At 44.3% G+C, this 18,499-nt stretch overlaps 1 protein-coding gene across 2 annotated transcripts in view; it reads right to left on the reverse strand.

Annotated features, from left to right (window-relative positions):
• LOC141100191 (uncharacterized) overlaps positions 1 to 10,992 on the reverse strand; it is a 150,704-nt gene extending 139,712 nt beyond the window's left edge. Inside the window, exon 1 of one of the 2 annotated variants that reach the window (XM_073588504.1) lies at positions 10,840 to 10,992. The gene's annotated coding sequence lies outside the window, so the exon portion shown is untranslated. The remainder of the gene's footprint in view (positions 1 to 10,839) is intronic. The other variant, XM_073588503.1, reaches the window with a different exon arrangement.
• Between the last annotated feature and the right edge of the window lie 7,507 nt (positions 10,993 to 18,499).

An 18,499-nucleotide genomic window follows, 5' to 3' on the forward strand; every position in this document is an offset into this window, starting at 1 on the left:
AATAATAATAATAATAACAGACAGGACACCACAGTCTGCTCCTTCTGTATAATAACAGACAGGACACCACAGTCTGCTCCTCCAGTATAATAATAACAGACAAGACACCACAGTCTGCTCCTCCTGTATAATAACAGACAGGACACCACAGTCTGCTCCCCCTGTATAATAATAACAGACAGGACACCACAGTCTGCTACTCCTGTATGATAATAACAGACAGGACACCACAGTCTGCTCCTCCTGTATAATAATAACAACAGACAGGACACCACAGTCTGCTCCTCCTGTATAATAATAACAGCAGAGAGGAAACCACAGTCTGCTCCTCCTGTATAATAATAACAATGACAGGACACCACAGTCTGCTCCTCCTGTATAATAATAACAGACAGGACACCACAGTCTGTTCCTCCTGTATAATAATAATAACAGACAAGATACCAGTCTGTTCCTCCTGTATAATAATAATAACAGACAGGACACCACAGTCTGCTCCTCCAGTACAATAATAACAACAGACAAGACACCACAGTCTGCTCCTCCTGTATAATAATAACAGACAGGATACCACAGTCCGCTCCTCCTGTTTAATAACAGAGAGGACACCACAGTCTGCTCCTCCTGTATAATAACAGACAGGACACCACAGTCTGCTCCTCCTGTATAATAAAAATAACAGACAGGACACCACAGTCTGCTCCTCCTGTATTTTAATAATAACAGACAGGATACCACAGTCTGCTCCTCCTGTATAATAACAGACAGGACACCACAGTCTGCTCCTCTTGCATAACAATAACAAGAGACAGGACACCACAGTCTGCTCCTCCTGTATTATAAAAATAACAACAGTCAGGACACCACCGTCTGCTCCTCCTGTATAATAATAACAGACACGACACCACAGTCTGCTCCTCCTGTATAATAATAGCAACAGACAAGACACCACAGTCTGCTCCTCCTGTAAAATAATAACAATGACAGGACACCACAGTCTGCTCCTCCTGTATAATAATAATAATAATAATAATAATAATAATAATAATAATAACAACAACAGACAGGACTCCACAGTTTGCTCCTCATGTATTTTAATAATAACAGAAAGGACACCACAGTCCGCTCCTCCTGTTTAATAACAGACAGGACACCACAGTCTGCTCTCCCTGTATAACAATAACAGACAGGACACCACAGTCTGCTCCTCCTGTATAACAGACAGGACACCACAGTCTGCTCCTCCTGTATAATAATAATAACAGACAGGACACCACAGACTGCTCCTTCTGTATAATAATAACAGACAGGACACCACAGTCTGCTTCTCCTGTATAATAATAACAGACAGGACACCACAGTCTGCTCCTCCTGTATAATAACAGACAGGACACCACAGTCTGCTCCTCCTGTATAATAATAATAACAACAGACAGGACACCACAGTCTGCTCCTCCTGTATAATAATAATAATAATAACAGACAGGACACCACAGTCTGCTCCTCCTGTATAATAACAGACAGGACACCACAGTCTGCTCCTCCTGAATAATAACAGACAGGACACCACAGACTGCTCCTCCTGTATAATAATAACAGACAGGACACCACAGTCTGCTCCTCCAGTATAATAATAACAATGACAGGACACCACAGTCTGTTCCTCCTGTATAATAATAATAATAATAATAAAAACAGACAGGACTCCACAGTCTGCTCCTCCTGTCTAATAATAAAAACAGACAGGACACCACAGTCTGCTCCTCTTGTATAATAATAACAACAGACAGGGCACCACAGTCTGCTACTCCTGTATAATAATAACAGACAGGACCCCACAGTCTGCTCCTCCGGTATAATAATAACAACAGACAGTACACCATAGTCTGCTCCTCTTGTATAATAATAATAATCACAGACAGGACACCACAGTCTGCTCCTCCTGTTAAATAATAATAACAGACAGGACACCACAGTCTGCTCCTCCTGTATAATAATGACAGCAGACAGGACACCACAGTCTGCTTCTCCTGTATAATAATAGTAACCGACAGGACACCACAGTCTGCTCCTCCTGCATAATAATAAAAATGACAGGAAACCACAGTCTGCTCCTTCTGTATAATAACAGACAGGACACCACAGTCTGCTCCTCCTGTATAATAATAACAGACAGGACACCACAGGCTGCCCCTCCTGTATAATAATAACAGACAGGACACCACAGACTGCTCCTCCTGTATAATAATAACAGACAGGACACCATAGTCTGCTCCTCCTGTATAATAACAATGATAGGACACCACAGTCTGCTCCTCCTGTATAATAATAATAATAATAACAACAACAGACAGGACTCCACAGTCTGCTCCTCCTGTATAATAATAATAATAATAACAACAACAGACAGGACTCCACAGTCTGCTCCTCCTGTATAATAATAACAACAGACAGGGCACCACAGTCTGCTACTCCTGTATAATAATAAGACAGGACACCACAGTCTGCTCCTCCTGTATAATAACAGACAGGACACCACAGTCTGCTCCTCCTGTATAATAATAACAGACAGGACACCACAGTCTGCTCCTCATGTAAAATAACAGACAGGACACCACAGTCTGCTCCTCTTGTATAACAATAACAAGAGACAGGACACTACAGTCTGCTCCTCCTGTATAATAACAGACAGGACAGCACAGTCTGCTCCTCCTGTATAATAATAACAGACAGGACACCACAGTCTGCTCCTCCTGTCTAATAATAAAAACAGACAGGACACCACAGTCTGCTACTCCTGTATAATAATAACAACAGACAGGACTCCACAGTCTGCTCCTCCTGTATAATAAAAATAACAGACAGGACACCACAGTCTGCTCCTCCTGTATTTTAATAATAACAGACAGGACACCACAGTCTGATCCTCCTGTATAATAATAACAACAGACAGGACACCACAGTCTGCTCCTCCTGTATAATAATAACAAACACAACACCACAGTCTGCTCCTACTGTATAATAATAATAAAACACATGACACCACAGTCTGCTCCTCCTGTATAATAATAACAGACAAGACACCACAGTCTGCTCCTCTTATATAATAATAATAACAGACAGGGCACCACATTCTGCTACTCCTGTATGTTAATAACAGACAGGACACCACAGTCTGCTCCTCCTGTATAATAACAACAACAGACAGGACACCACAGTCTGCTCCTCCTGTATAATAATAATAAAAATAATAATAACAACAAAAACAACAACAGACAGGACACCACAGTCTGCTCCTCCTGTATAATAATAACAGACAGGACACCACAGTCTGCTCTTCCTGGATATTAATAACAGACAGGACACCACAGTCTGCTCTCCCTGTATAACAATAACAGACAGGACACCACAGTCTGCTCTCCCTGTATAACAATAACAGACAGGACACCACAGTCTGCTCCTCCTGTATAATAACAGACAGGACACCACAGTCTGCTCCTCCTGTATAATAATAATAACAGACAGGACACCACAGTCTGCTCCTCCTGTATAATAATAATAACAGACAGGACACCACAGTCTGCTCCTCCTGTATAATAATAATAACAGACATGACACCACAGTCTGCTCCTCCTGAATAATAACAGACAGGACACCACAGACTGCTCCTTCTGTATAATAATAACAGACAGGACACCACAGTCTACTCCTCCTGTATAATAATAACAGACAGGACACCACAGTCTGCTCCTCCTGTATAATAACAGACAGGACACCACAGTCTGCTCCTCCTGTATAATAATAATAACAGACAGGACACCACAGTCTGATCCTCCTGTATAATAATAATAATAATAATAATAATAACAGACAGGACAGCACAGTCTGCTCCTCCTGTATAATAACAGACAGGACACGACAGTCTGCTCCTCCTGAATAATAACAGACAGGACACCACAGACTGCTCCTCCTGTATAATAATAACAGACAGGACACCACAGTCTGCTCCTCCTGTATAATAATAATAACAGACAGAACAATACAGTCTACTACTCCTGTATAATAATAATAATAACAACAGACAGGACACCACAGTCTGCTCCTCCTGTATAATAATAATAACAGACAGGACACCACAGTCTGCTCCTCATGTATAATAATATTAACAGGCAGGACAATACAGTCTGCTCCTCCTGTATAATAATAATAACAACAGACAGGACACCAAAGTCTGCTGCTCCTGTATAACAATAACAGACAGGACACCACAGTCTGCTCCTCCTGTAAAATAATAATAACAGACAGGACACCACAGTCTGCTCCTCCTGTATAATAATAACAACAGACAGGACACCATAGTCTGCTCCTCCTGTATAATAATAATAATAATAACAGACAGGACACCACACTCTGCTCCTCCTGTATAATAATAATAACAGACAGGACACTACAGTCTGCTCCTCCTGTATAATAATAATAACAGACAGGACACCACAGTCTGCTACTCCTGTATAATAACAGACAGGACACCAGAGTCTGCTCCTCCTGTATAATAATAACAACAGACAGGACACCACAGTCTGCTCCTCCTGTATAACAGACAGGACACCACATTCTGCTCCTCCTGTATAATAACAATGACAGGACACCACAGTCTGCTCCTCCTGTATAATAATAATAGACAGGACACCACAGTCTGCTCCTCCTGTATAACAATAACAGACAGGACACCACAGTCTGCTCCTCCTGTTTAATAACAACAGACAGGACACAACAGTCTGCTCCTCCTGTATAATAATAACAGACAGGACACCACAGTCTACTCCTCCTGTATAATAATAACAGACAGGACACCACAGTCTGCTCCTCCTGTATAATAACAGACAGGACACCACAGTCTGCTCCTCCTGTATAATAATAATAACAGACAGGACACCACAGTCTGATCCTCCTGTATAATAATAATAACAGACAGGACAGCACAGTCTGCTCCTCCTGTATAATAACAGACAGGACACGACAGTCTGCTCCTCCTGAATAATAACAGACAGGACACCACAGACTGCTCCTCCTGTATAATAACAGACAGGACACCACAGTCTGCTCCTCCTGTATAATAATAATAACAGACAGAACAATACAGTCTACTACTCCTGTATAATAATAATAATAACAACAGACAGGACACCACAGTCTGCTCCTCCTGTATAATAATAATAACAGACAGGACACCACAGTCTGCTCCTCATGTATAATAATATTAACAGGCAGGACAATACAGTCTGCTCCTCCTGTATAATAATAATAACAACAGACAGGACACCAAAGTCTGCTGCTCCTGTATAACAATAACAGACAGGACACCACAGTCTGCTCCTCCTGTAAAATAATAATAACAGACAGGACACCACAGTCTGCTCCTCCTGTATAATAATAACAACAGACAGGACACCATAGTCTGCTCCTCCTGTATAATAATAATAATAATAACAGACAGGACACCACACTCTGCTCCTCCTGTATAATAATAATAACAGACAGGACACTACAGTCTGCTCCTCCTGTATAATAATAATAACAGACAGGACACCACAGTCTGCTACTCCTGTATAATAACAGACAGGACACCAGAGTCTGCTCCTCCTGTATAATAATAACAACAGACAGGACACCACAGTCTGCTCCTCCTGTATAACAGACAGGACACCACATTCTGCTCCTCCTGTATAATAACAATGACAGGACACCACAGTCTGCTCCTCCTGTATAATAATAATAGACAGGACACCACAGTCTGCTCCTCCTGTATAACAATAACAGACAGGACACCACAGTCTGCTCCTCCTGTTTAATAACAACAGACAGGACACAACAGTCTGCTCCTCCTGTATAATAATAACAGACAGGACACCACAGTCTGCTCCTCCTGTATAATAAAAATAACAGACAGGACACCACAGTCTGCTCCTCCTGAATAATAATAACAGACAGGACACCACAGTCTGCTCCTCCTGTATAATAATAATACCAGACAGGACACCACAGTCTGCTCCTCCTGTATAATAATAATAGACAGGACACCACAGTCTGCTCCTCCTGTATAACAATAACAGACAGGACACCACAGTCTGCTCCTACTGTTTAATAACAACAGACAGGACACAACAGTCTGCTAATCCTGTATAATAATAATAACAGACAGGACACCACAGTCTGCTCCTCCTGTATAATAACAATGACCGGACACCACAGTCTGCTCCTCCTGAATAATAATAACAACAGACACGACACCACAGTCTGCTCCTCCTGAATAATAATAACAACAGACACGACACCACAGTCTGCTCCTCCTGTATAACAGACAGGACACCACAGTCTGCTCCTCCTGTCTAATAACAATGACAGGACACCACAGTCTGCTCCTCCTGTATAATAATAACAGACAGGACACCACAGTCTGGTCCTCCTGTATAATAATAACAGACAGGACACCACAGTCTGCTCCTCCTGTATAATAAAAACAGACAGGACACCACAGTCTGCTCCTCCTGTATAATAATAACAGACAGGACACCACAGTCTGCTCCTCCGGTTTAATAACAGACAGGACACCACAGTCTGCTCCTCCTGTATAATAATAATAACAGACAGGACACAACAGTCTGCTCCTCTTGTATAATAATAATAACAGACAGGACACCACAGTCTGTTCCTCCTGTTTAATAACAGACAGGACACCACAGTCTGCTCCTCCTGTATAATAATAATAATAACAGACACGACACCACAGTCTGTTCCTCCTGTATAATAACAATGACAGGACACCACAGTCTGCTCCTCCTGTAAATAATCTTAACAACAGACAGGACTCCACAGTCTGCTTCTCCTGTATAATAAAAATAACAGACAGGACACCACAGTCTGCTCCTCCTGTAAAATAATAACAACAGACAGGACACCACAGTCTGCTCCTCCTGTATACTAATAACAGACAGGACAATACAGTCTGCTCCTCCTGTATAATAATAACAACAGACAGGACACCACAGTCTGCTCCTCCTGTATAATAACAGACAGGACACCACAGTCTGCTCATCCTGTATAATAATAATAATAACAACAACAGACAGCACTCCACAGTCTGCTCCTCCTGTATAATAAAAATAACAGACAGGACACCACAGTCTGCTCCTCCTGTATAATAATAATAACAGACAGGACACCACAGTCTGCTCATCCTGTATAATAACAGACAGGACACCACAGTCTGCTCCTCCTGTATAATAATAATAACAGACAGGACACCACAGTCTGCTACTCGAGTATAATAATAAAAGACAGGACACCACAGTCTGCTCCTCCTGTATAATAGCAGACACGACACCACAGTCTGCTCCTCCTGTATAATAATAATAACAGACAGGACACCACAGTCTGCTCCTCCTGTATAATAATAACAACAGACAGGACACCACAGTCTGCTCCTCCTGTATAATAATAATAACAGGACACCACAGTCTGCTCCTCCTGTATAATAATAATAAGACAGGACACCACAGTCTGCTCCTCCTGTATAATAATAACAACAGACAGGACACCACAGTCTGCTCCACCTGTATAATAATAACAATAGACAGGACACCAAAGTCTGCTGCTCCTGTATAACAATAACAGACAGGACACCAGTCAGCACCTCCTTTATAATAACAGACACGACACCACAGTCTGCTCCTCCTGTATAATAATAACAGACAGGACACCACAGTCTGCTCCTCCTGTATAATAATAATAACAGACAGGACACCACAGTCTGCTCCTCCTGTATAATAATAATAACAGACAGGACACTACAGTCTGCTCCTCCTGTATAATAACAGACAGGACACCACAGTCTGCTCCTCTTGTATAACAATAACAAGAGACAGGACACCACAGTCTGCTCCTCCTGTATAATAAAAATAACTACAGACAGGACACCACAGTCTGCTCCTCCTGTATAATAATAATAATAACAGACAGGACACCACAGTCTGCTCCTTCTGTATAATAATAACAGACAGGACACCACAGTCTGCTCCTCCTGTATAATAACAGACAGGATACAACACTCTGCTCCTCCTGTATAACAATAACAAGACAGGACACCACAGTCTGCTCCTCCTGTATAATAACAGACACGACACCACAGTCTGCTCTTCCTGTATAATAATAACAATGACAGGACACCACAGTCTGCTCTTCCTGTATAATAATAATAATAATAATAATAATAATAATAATAATAATAATAATAATAACAACAGACAGCACTCCACAGTCTGCTCCTCCTGTATAATAAAAATAACAACATACAGGACTCCACAGTCTGCTCCTCCTGTATAATAAAAATAACAGACAGGACAACACAGTCTGCTCCTACTGTATTTTAATAATAACAGCCAGGACACCACAGTCTGCTCCTCCTGTAAAATAATAACAGACAGGACACCACAGTCTGCTCCTCCTGTATTTTAATAAAACACAGGACACCAGAGTCTGCTCCTCCTGTAAAATAATAATAATAACAGACAGGACACCACAGTCTGCTCCTCCTGTATAATAAGAGACAGGACACCACAGTCTGCTCCTCCTGTATAATAACAGACAGGACACCACAGTCTGCTCCTCCTGTCTAATAATAACAGACAGGATACCACAGTCTGCTCCTCCTGTATAATAATAATAACAGACAGGACACCACAGTCTGCTCCTCCTGTATAATAATAATAACAGACAGGACACCACAGTCTGCTCCTCCTGTATAATAATAATAACAGACAGGACACCACAGTCTGCTCCTCCTGTATAATAATAATAACAGACAGGACACCACAGTCTGCTCCTCCTGTATAATAATAATAACAGACAGGACACTACAGTCTGCTCCTCCTGTATAATAATAACAGACAGGACACCACAGTCTGCTCCTCCTGTATAATAATAACAGACAGGACACCACAGTCTGCTCCTCCTGAATAATAATAATAATAACAGACAGGACACAACAGTCTGCTCCTCCTGTATAATAATAATAACAGACAGGACACCACAGTCTGCTCCTCCTGTATAATAATAATAACAGACAGGACACCACAGTCTGCTCCTCCTGTATAATAATAATAACAGACAGGACACCACAGTCTGCTCCTCCTGTATAATAATAATAACAGACAGGACACCACAGTCTGTTCCTCCTGTATAATAATAACAACAACAGACAGGACACCACAGTCTGCTCCTCCTGTATAATAATAATAACAGACAGGACACCACAGTCTGCTCCTCCTGTATAATAATAATAACAGACAGGATACCACAGTCTGCTCCTCCTGTATAATAATAACAACAGACAGGACACCACAGTCTGCTCCCCCTGTATAATAACAGACAGGACACCACAGTCTGCTCCTCCTGTCTAATAATAACAGACAGGACACCACAGTCTGCTCCTCCTGTATAATAATAATAACAGACAGGATACCACAGTCTGCTCCTCCTGTATAATAATAACAACAGACAGGACACCACAGTCTGCTCCCCCTGTATAATAACAGACAGGACACCACAGTCTGCTCCTCGTGTATAATAATGACAAAAAGGAGACCACAGTCTGCTCCTCCTGAATAATAATAACAACAGACAGGACACCACAGTCAACTCCTCCTGTATAATAACAGACAGGACACCACAGTCTGCTCCTCCTGTATAATAATAACAACAACAGACAGGACACCACAGTCTGCTCCTCCTGTATAATAATAATAACAGACACGACACCACAGTCTGCTCCTCCTGTATAATAATAACAACAACAGACAGGACACCACAGTCTGCTCCTCCTGTATAATAATAATAACAGACAGGACACCACAGTCTGCTCCTCCTGTATAATAATAACAACAGACAGGACACCACAGTTTGCTCCTCCTGTATAATAACAGACAGGACACCACAGTCTACTCCTCCTGTATAATAATAATAGACAGGACACCACAGTCTGCTCCTCCTGTAAAATAACAACAGACAGGACACCACAGTCTGCTCCTCCTGTATAATAACAGACAGGACACCACAGTCTGCTCCTCCTGTATAATAACAGACAGGACACCACAGTCTGCTCCTCCTGTCTAATAATAACAGACAGGATACCACAGTCTGCTCCTCCTGAATAATAATAATAATAATAATAATAACAACAGACAGGATACCACAGTCTGCTCCTCCTGAATATTAATAATAATAACAACAGACAGGACACCACAGTCTGCTCCTCCTGTCTAATAATAACAGATAGGACACCACAGTCTGCTCCTCCTGTATAATAACAGACAGGACACCACAGTCTGCTCCTCCTGTATAATACTAACAACAGACAGGACACCACAGTCTGCTCCTCCTGTATAATAATAACAGACAGGATACCACAGTCTGCTCCTCCTGTATAATAATAACAGACAGGACACCACAGTCTGCTCCTCCTGTATAATAACAGACAGGACACCACAGTCTGCTCCTCCTGTCTAATAACAACAGACAGGACACCACAGTCTGCTCCTCCTGTCTAATAACAACAGACAGGACACCACAGTCTGCTCCTCCTGTATAATAATAACAGATAGGACACCACAGTCTGCTCCTCCTGTATAATAACAGACAGGACACCACAGTCTGCTCCTCGTGTATAATAATGACAAAAAGGACACCACAGTCTGCTCCTCCTGAATAATAATAATAATAATAACAACAGACAGGACACCACAGTCTCCTCCAGCTGTAGGTTATAGAAGGGAGAACACTTACGTCAGGACACTGCAGCCTGCGCGGTGACTCCTCCCCCGTCTGGTCGCTAAGGCACTGGAAGCTGTTACTGCTACTTCCGGCTGATGCGTTCCAAGCCTCGGAAAATAGTAGACACTAAAGTCTATTCAGCTTTAGGTCCCGTGATGACGTCATATTCACGTGACCAGCCGTGTGTGGGAAGGGCTGGCTAGGAATGGCCATAATATGCGGCAGAAGGAGATGGGTCCGTCTCGTGCGCGCTCCTCCCTACAGTAACCCCGATGTCCGTCCCTGTGTGGCACGTCACGTGGTGTTTATGATGGCGCAGAAAGTCGGGGTCCTCACTACAGAACAGGCCGGAGAGGTCCCTGTGCTCAGGAGATATTACCACAGCACTTCTTTGGGGAGTATTGCTCAGTTTGATAATGGACTAAGCATCAACAATGTTACAAGAATTAATAATGTAACAACCCCAGTTTATTGCTATGGAAATGTGTGCATGATGGACGGTACAGTCATATTTGCATGGAGATGAAAAGTGGGGCCCTGGAGTTGATGTAACTGGGCCCTTGGCCCCCACTCCGACACGGACGCGTTCAGAATTTCTGTGTGCCCATATTGTCTATAAGGGTGTCCTCACTGCAGCACCTCCGTTCTAGTATGGAGAAAACGCAAGAAATAATAAACCTTAGCAGGTACGAAGAAAACTGGACAAAAATAAGAAAAGACCCACCCACTATATACAAAAACTATTGATTCCTTATTAAAAAGGGGGGGGGGGGGTTATACCAAACTGCGCACGGCTGTGTCTGCTGTGATGCGACCGGCGGTAGAACGGCCACGCGCATCAGTCTGTCTCATAAGCCGCCGACCTCAGTGTGCGCATGCAGGGGGCGCTATGACGTCATTGTCTCGCTGCTCTACAGGCCAGAAGAGAAGATGGAGGCTGCTGTGCCGGGAATCAGGATGACGTGAGTATAAACTTCATTATGTTTTATATGATCGGGCTGTGGGACCATCATACTGTATATATGGGGGGAACTGGGGGCTGGGGCCATCAAACTATATATGGGGGCTGTGGCCATCATACTGTATATGGGGGCTGGGGCCATCATACTATATATATATATGGGGGCATTGGCCATCATACTGTATATATGGGGGCTGGGTCCATCAAACTGAATATATGGGGGCTGGGGCCATCATACTGAATATATGGGGGCTGGGGCCATCATACTGTATATATGGGGGCTGGGGCCATCATACTGTATATATGGGGGCTGGGGCCATCATACGTTATATGGAAGAACTGCAGCCATCATACTGTATATATGGGGGCTGGGGCCATCATACTGTATATATGGGGGCTGGGGACATCAAACTATATATGGGGGCTGGGGCCATCATACTGAATATATGGGGGCTGGGACCATCATACGTTATATGGAAGAACTGCAGCCATCATACTGTATATATGGGGGCTGGGTCCATCAAACTGTATATATGGGGGCTGGGGCCATCAAACTGTATATATGGGGGCTGGGGCCATAGTGAATATATGGGGGCTGGGGCCATCATACTGTATATATGGGGGCTGGAGCCATCATACTGTATATATGGGGGCTGGAGCCATCATACTGCATATATGGGGGTTGGGGCCATCAAACTGCATATATGGGGGTTGGGGCCATCAAACTGTATATATGGGGGCTGGAGCCATCATACTGTATATATGGGGGCTGGGGCCATCATACTGTATATATGGGGGCTGGAGCCATCATACTGCATATATGGGGGCTGGGGCCATCAAACTATATATGGGGGCTGTGGCCATCATGCTGTATATGGGGGCTGGGGCCATCATACTATATATATATATATGGGGGCATTGGCCATCATACTGTATATATGGGGGCTGGGGCCATCATACTGTATATATATATATGGGGGCATTGGCCATCATACTGTATATATGGGGGCTGGGGCCATCATACGTTATATGGAAGAACTGCAACCATCATACTGTATATATGGGGGCTGGGGCCATCATACTGTATATATGGGGGCTGGGGCCATCATACTGTATATATGGGGGCTGGGGCCATCATACTGTATATATGGGGGCTGGGGCCATCATACTGAATATATGGGGGCTGGGGCCATCATACGTTATATGGAAGAACTGCAGCCATCATACTGTATATATGGGGGCTGGGGCCATCATACTGTATATATGGGGGCTGGGGCCATCATACTGTATATATGGGGGCTGGGGCCATCATACGTTATATGGAAGAACTGCAGCCATCATACTGTATATATGGGGGCTGGGGCCATCATACTGTATATATGGGGGCTGGGGCCATCATACTGTATATATGGGGGCTGGGGACATCAAACTATATATGGGGGCTGGGGCCATCATACTGAATATATGGGGGCTGGGGCCATCATACGTTATATGGAAGAACTGCAGCCATCATACTGTATATATGGGGGCTGGGTCCATCAAACTGTATATATGGGGGCTGGGGCCATCAAACTGTATATATGGGGGCTGGGGCCATCATACTGAATATATGGGGGCTGAGGCCATCATACTGTATATATGGGGGCTGGAGCCAACATACTGCATATATGGGGGCTGGGGCCATCAAACTGTATATATGGGGGAACTGGGGCCATCATACTGTATATGGGGGCTGGGGCCATCATACTATATATATATGGGGGCATTGGCCATCATACTGTATATATGGGGGCTGGGGCCATCATACGTTATATGGAAGAACTGCAGCCATCATACTGTATATATGGGGGCTGGGGCCATCAAACTGTATATATGGGGGCTGGGGCCATCATACTGAATATATGGGGGCTGGGGCCATCATACGTTATATGGAAGAACTGCAGCCATCATACTGTATATATGGGGGCTGGGGCTATCAAACTGTATATATGGGGGCTGGGGCTATCATGCTGTATATATGGGGGCTGGGGCTATCAAACTGTATATATGGGGAACTGGGGCCATCATACTGTATATATGGGGGCTGGGGCCATCATACTGCATATATGGGGGCTGGGGCCATCATACTGCATATATGGGGGCTGGGGCCATCAAGCTGTATATATGGGGGCTGGGGCCATCATACTGTATATATGGGGGCTGGGGCCATCAAACTGTATATATGGGGGCTGGGGCCATCAAACTATATGGGGGCTGAGGCCATCATACTGTATGTATGGGGGAACTGGAGCCATCATACTGTATATATGGGGGCTGGGGCCATCAAACTGTATATATGGGGGCTGGGGCCATCATACTGTATGTATGGGGGTAACTGGGGCCATCAAACTATATATGGGGGAACTGAGGCCATCATACTGTATACTGTATATGGGGGCTGGGGCCATCATACTATATATATATATGGGGGCATTGGCCATCATACTGTATATATGGGGGCTGGGGCCATCATACTGTATATATGGGGGCTGTGGCCATCATACTGTATGTATGGGGGAACTGGAGCCATCATACTGTATGTATGGGGGTAACTAGGGCCATCATACTGTATAGGGGTAACTGGGGCCATCAAACTGTATATATGGGGGAACTGGGGCCATCATACTGTATATGGGGGCTGGGGCCATCGTACTATATATATATATGGGGGCATTGGCCATCATACTGTATATATGGGGGGCTGGGGCCATCATACGTTATATGGAAGAACTGCAGCCATCATACTGTATATATGGGGGCTGGGGCCATCATACTGTATATATGGGGGCTGGGGCCATCACACTGTATATATGGGGGCTGGGGCCATCAAACTGTATATATGGGGGCTGGGGCCATCATACTGAATATATGGGGGCTGGGGCCATCATACGTTATATGGAAGAACTGCAGCCATCATACTGTATATATGGGGGCTGGGTCCATCAAACTGTATATATGGTGGCTGGGGCCATCAAACTGTATATATGGGGGCTGGGGCCATCATACTGAATATATGGGGGCTGGGGCCATCATACTGTATATGTGGGGGCTGGGGCCATCATACTGTATATATGGGGGCTGGGGCCATCAAACTGTATATATGGGGGAACTGGGGCCATCATACTGTATACTGTATATGGGGGCTGGGGCCATCATACTATATATATATATGAGGGCTGGGGCCATCATACTGTATATGGGGGCTGGGGCCATCATACTATATATATATATATATATATATATATAGGGGCTGGGGCCATCATACTATATATATGGGGGATGGGGCCAGCATACTATATATGTATATGGGGGATGGGGCCATCATACGTTATATGGAAGAACTGGAGCCATCATCTAATATTTAAAGCTCAATGTGTGTATGTATGTGTGTGTGTATGTCCGGGATAGGCATCCGCACTGTCGCAGCTACAGCCACAAAATTTGGCACAGTCACACGTCCGGACCCCGAGAGCATCCTAAGCTATGTTGTGAGGCGAAATTTTAACCCCGCACGTTCCAATTCACCAAACAATTTTGCCCCTATCTACATAATGGGGATAAAGTGTGTGTGTGTCAAGCCCCGCCCCTCATTATGATGTCATAATGGTTGCCATGGCGACGCTGATTAATCATAGGTTGCAAGCCCCGCCGCTCATTATGATGTCATAATGGTTGACTATGAGATGGAGGATGTGTGATGGGTATATGGGCACTGGACTATGGGATGGAGGATATGTATGACGGGTATATGGGCACGGGACTATGGGATGGAGGATATGTATGATGGGTATATGGGCACGGGACTATGAGATGAAGGATGTGTGATGGGTATATGGGCATGGGACAATGGGATGGAGGATGTGTGATGGGTATATGGGCATGGGACAATGGGATGGAGGATGTGTGATGGGTAAATGGGCATGGGACTATGGGATGTAGACTATGTATGATGGGTATATGGGCATGGGACTATGGGATGGCGGATATGTATATGGGCACGGGACTATGGGATGGAGGATGTGTGATGGGTATATGGGCACGGGACTATGGGATGGAGGATGTGTGATGGGTATATGGGCACTGGACTATGGGATGGAGGATATGTATGACGGGTATATGGGCACGGGACTATGGGATGGTGGATATGTATGACGGGTATATGGGCACGGGACTATGGGATGGAGTATGTGTGATGGGCATATGGGCACTGGACTATGGGATGGAGGATATGTGATGGGTATATGGGCATGGGACTATGGGATGGAGGATATGTATGATGGGTATATGGGCACTGGACTATGAGATGAAGGATGTGTGATGGGTATATGGGCATGGGACTATGGGATGGAGGATGTGATGGGTATATGGGCATGGGACTATGGGATGTAGATTATGTATGATGGGTATATGGGCATGGGACTATGGGATGGCGGATATGTATATGGGCACGGGACTATGGGATGGAGGATGTGTGATGGGTATATGGGCACGGGACTATGGGATGGAGGATGTGTGATGGGTATATGGGCACTGGACTATGGGATGGAGGATGTGTGACGGGTATATGGGCACGGGACTATGGGATTGCGGATATGTATGATGGGTATATGGGCATGGGACTATGGGATGGCGAATATGTATGATGGGTATATGGGCATGGGACTATGGGATGTAGAATATGTATGATGGGTATATGGGCATGGGACTATGGGATGAAGGATGTGTGATGGGTATATGGGCACTCGACTATGGGATGGAGGATTGTTGTGAGTTCATTTTCCCCTTCACCGTCGATGTCTGATGAACTCCCTCTTCTGGTGAAGGAAGGTAGTGAGGCTGATTACCAAACACCTGATCTGGTAGATGATGACTGGGTAACAGGAATTTCTGACTGGATATAAGGCAGCCGACGCCCTTCTGAGTCGCTGGTGATTTCTCTGCTGGATTCTTGGAGACCAGTCTGATTCCTGCTTCCCAAAGATAAGTTTTTGCTCTTCTATTGAACTTATTAGTTTTGTTTTGTTTACCTTGTTTTTTGGAGTTCAGCCATCCCCGGTCAGGGGTGTGCTGAGTTCCATTTTTGTCTCTGATCAGTTTGTCTCTTTGCTCTGTCTTCAGAATTTACCTTAGTGCTGATATAGTCTTTTTGAAGTCCTAGCGACTTCAGGGCCTGTTTTTCCTATCAGACGGTTGGGACATTTTTTGGTAGGGTTTTTTACGGATTGCAGACAGCAGCTTTTCTATCCTGTCCTTTTTAGTTAGCTTGGGCCCCATCGTTTGCTCAACCTATCTTTCTATCTGTGTTAGTGTTTTCATCTTGCTTCACCGTCATTATATGTTGGGGGCTGCCTATTGCTTTGGGGTCTGCTCTGGGGCAGTTTAGATTTCCCCTTTCTTTCTTTAGGCCTATTTAGTTCTCCGGCTGTGATCGAGGGGTCTAGGGCATCGTAGGAACCCCCCACGGTTACTGTTAGTTGTTGTGGATAGGATCAGGGGTCTGCAATCCGATAGCTACCAACCTCTCCGGTTTTCTGGACTTAGCTTGTAATTTTGTTTTTTCCTCCTTCGGTGACTCATTCATAACAGGGTGGTATACAGTGTATAGTTTAATTGTACAAGTAATACAGTGATTACAGGTGATATTATATACTCAATAGCATTGCACGTGCTATAAGGACAAACCATGTAGCAACTATACTGTAAAGGCAACCTGACTTAGCAGCATGATCGGATATATCCCTAGAGACTCCCCTGATGAGTGGTGACGAAATGCGTCAGAAGAAGGGAGACAAGTGATCTGAGTCCACTATCGATCCATGGGAGGAGACTGATCAGGGCCCTCTGAAATCGGGTGAGACTGTCGCATTGATCTACTTAAAGCATGATGTAATATAATGAGTGTCAGATGGACAGTACTGATGCATTTAATTGCTATATTACAAATGCTGTGAATTAATATGGTCCTGTGATCCTATTTTTTTTGCCATACGCTGCACCATGACCAGGCGAGAACAGGGTTGTGACTGATCACAATATACAGTGCCATTTGATGCTAATTATTGCATAAGGTATTGAAAGGCACCTATGCTTGATACAATGCCAATTGAGAATTGTGAGTGAATATCGTAACAGGACACAGATGTACAGTGACTTTGTAACTTTTCTACATTTGTGCTTATGTAGACTATACACACTATATTGCATAAAGTTGTCTAGTTAAGAATACGGGCACAAACTGCCAATTTGACTGCAATATTATGTTGGTACCCAATCATGGTTTCCAGGATGTAATATCCTAAGGATCACTGGGCAACTATCTTTGAGTGATGTGTAGCACCACTGTATTTTTTTTGCTTGTTTTCGCATGTGCACTTTATTGTCTTGATTTTAAATGTTAGTTTTAATTCACATTCCATTACGCTAGTCCCCATTTTCTTTTGTAGGCAGCGGAGCTCGCCATAAACGAGGGCAGTCTGACCATGGGCCCCCCGGAGCCTTGGGGCTGGAGAAAGAGGCCAGATTCCCCTCATAATTAGCTGCCCTGCATGGGCCCCCCTCCAACTCCAGGCCCCGATGCAGCTGCACCGGCTGTATATCCGCCCCTGCATTGACTCACAGATAAAGTCTCTAGTTGAAGTCCTTCATCTTCGTTTTTTTCTTCATCCAGCACAG

This window comes from Dendrobates tinctorius, unplaced genomic scaffold, assembly GCF_039654945.1.
Source record: "Dendrobates tinctorius isolate UK_male_01 unplaced genomic scaffold, ASM3965494v1 ptg000103l, whole genome shotgun sequence".
In the NCBI taxonomy this organism is placed as follows: Eukaryota; Metazoa; Chordata; class Amphibia; order Anura; family Dendrobatidae; genus Dendrobates; species Dendrobates tinctorius.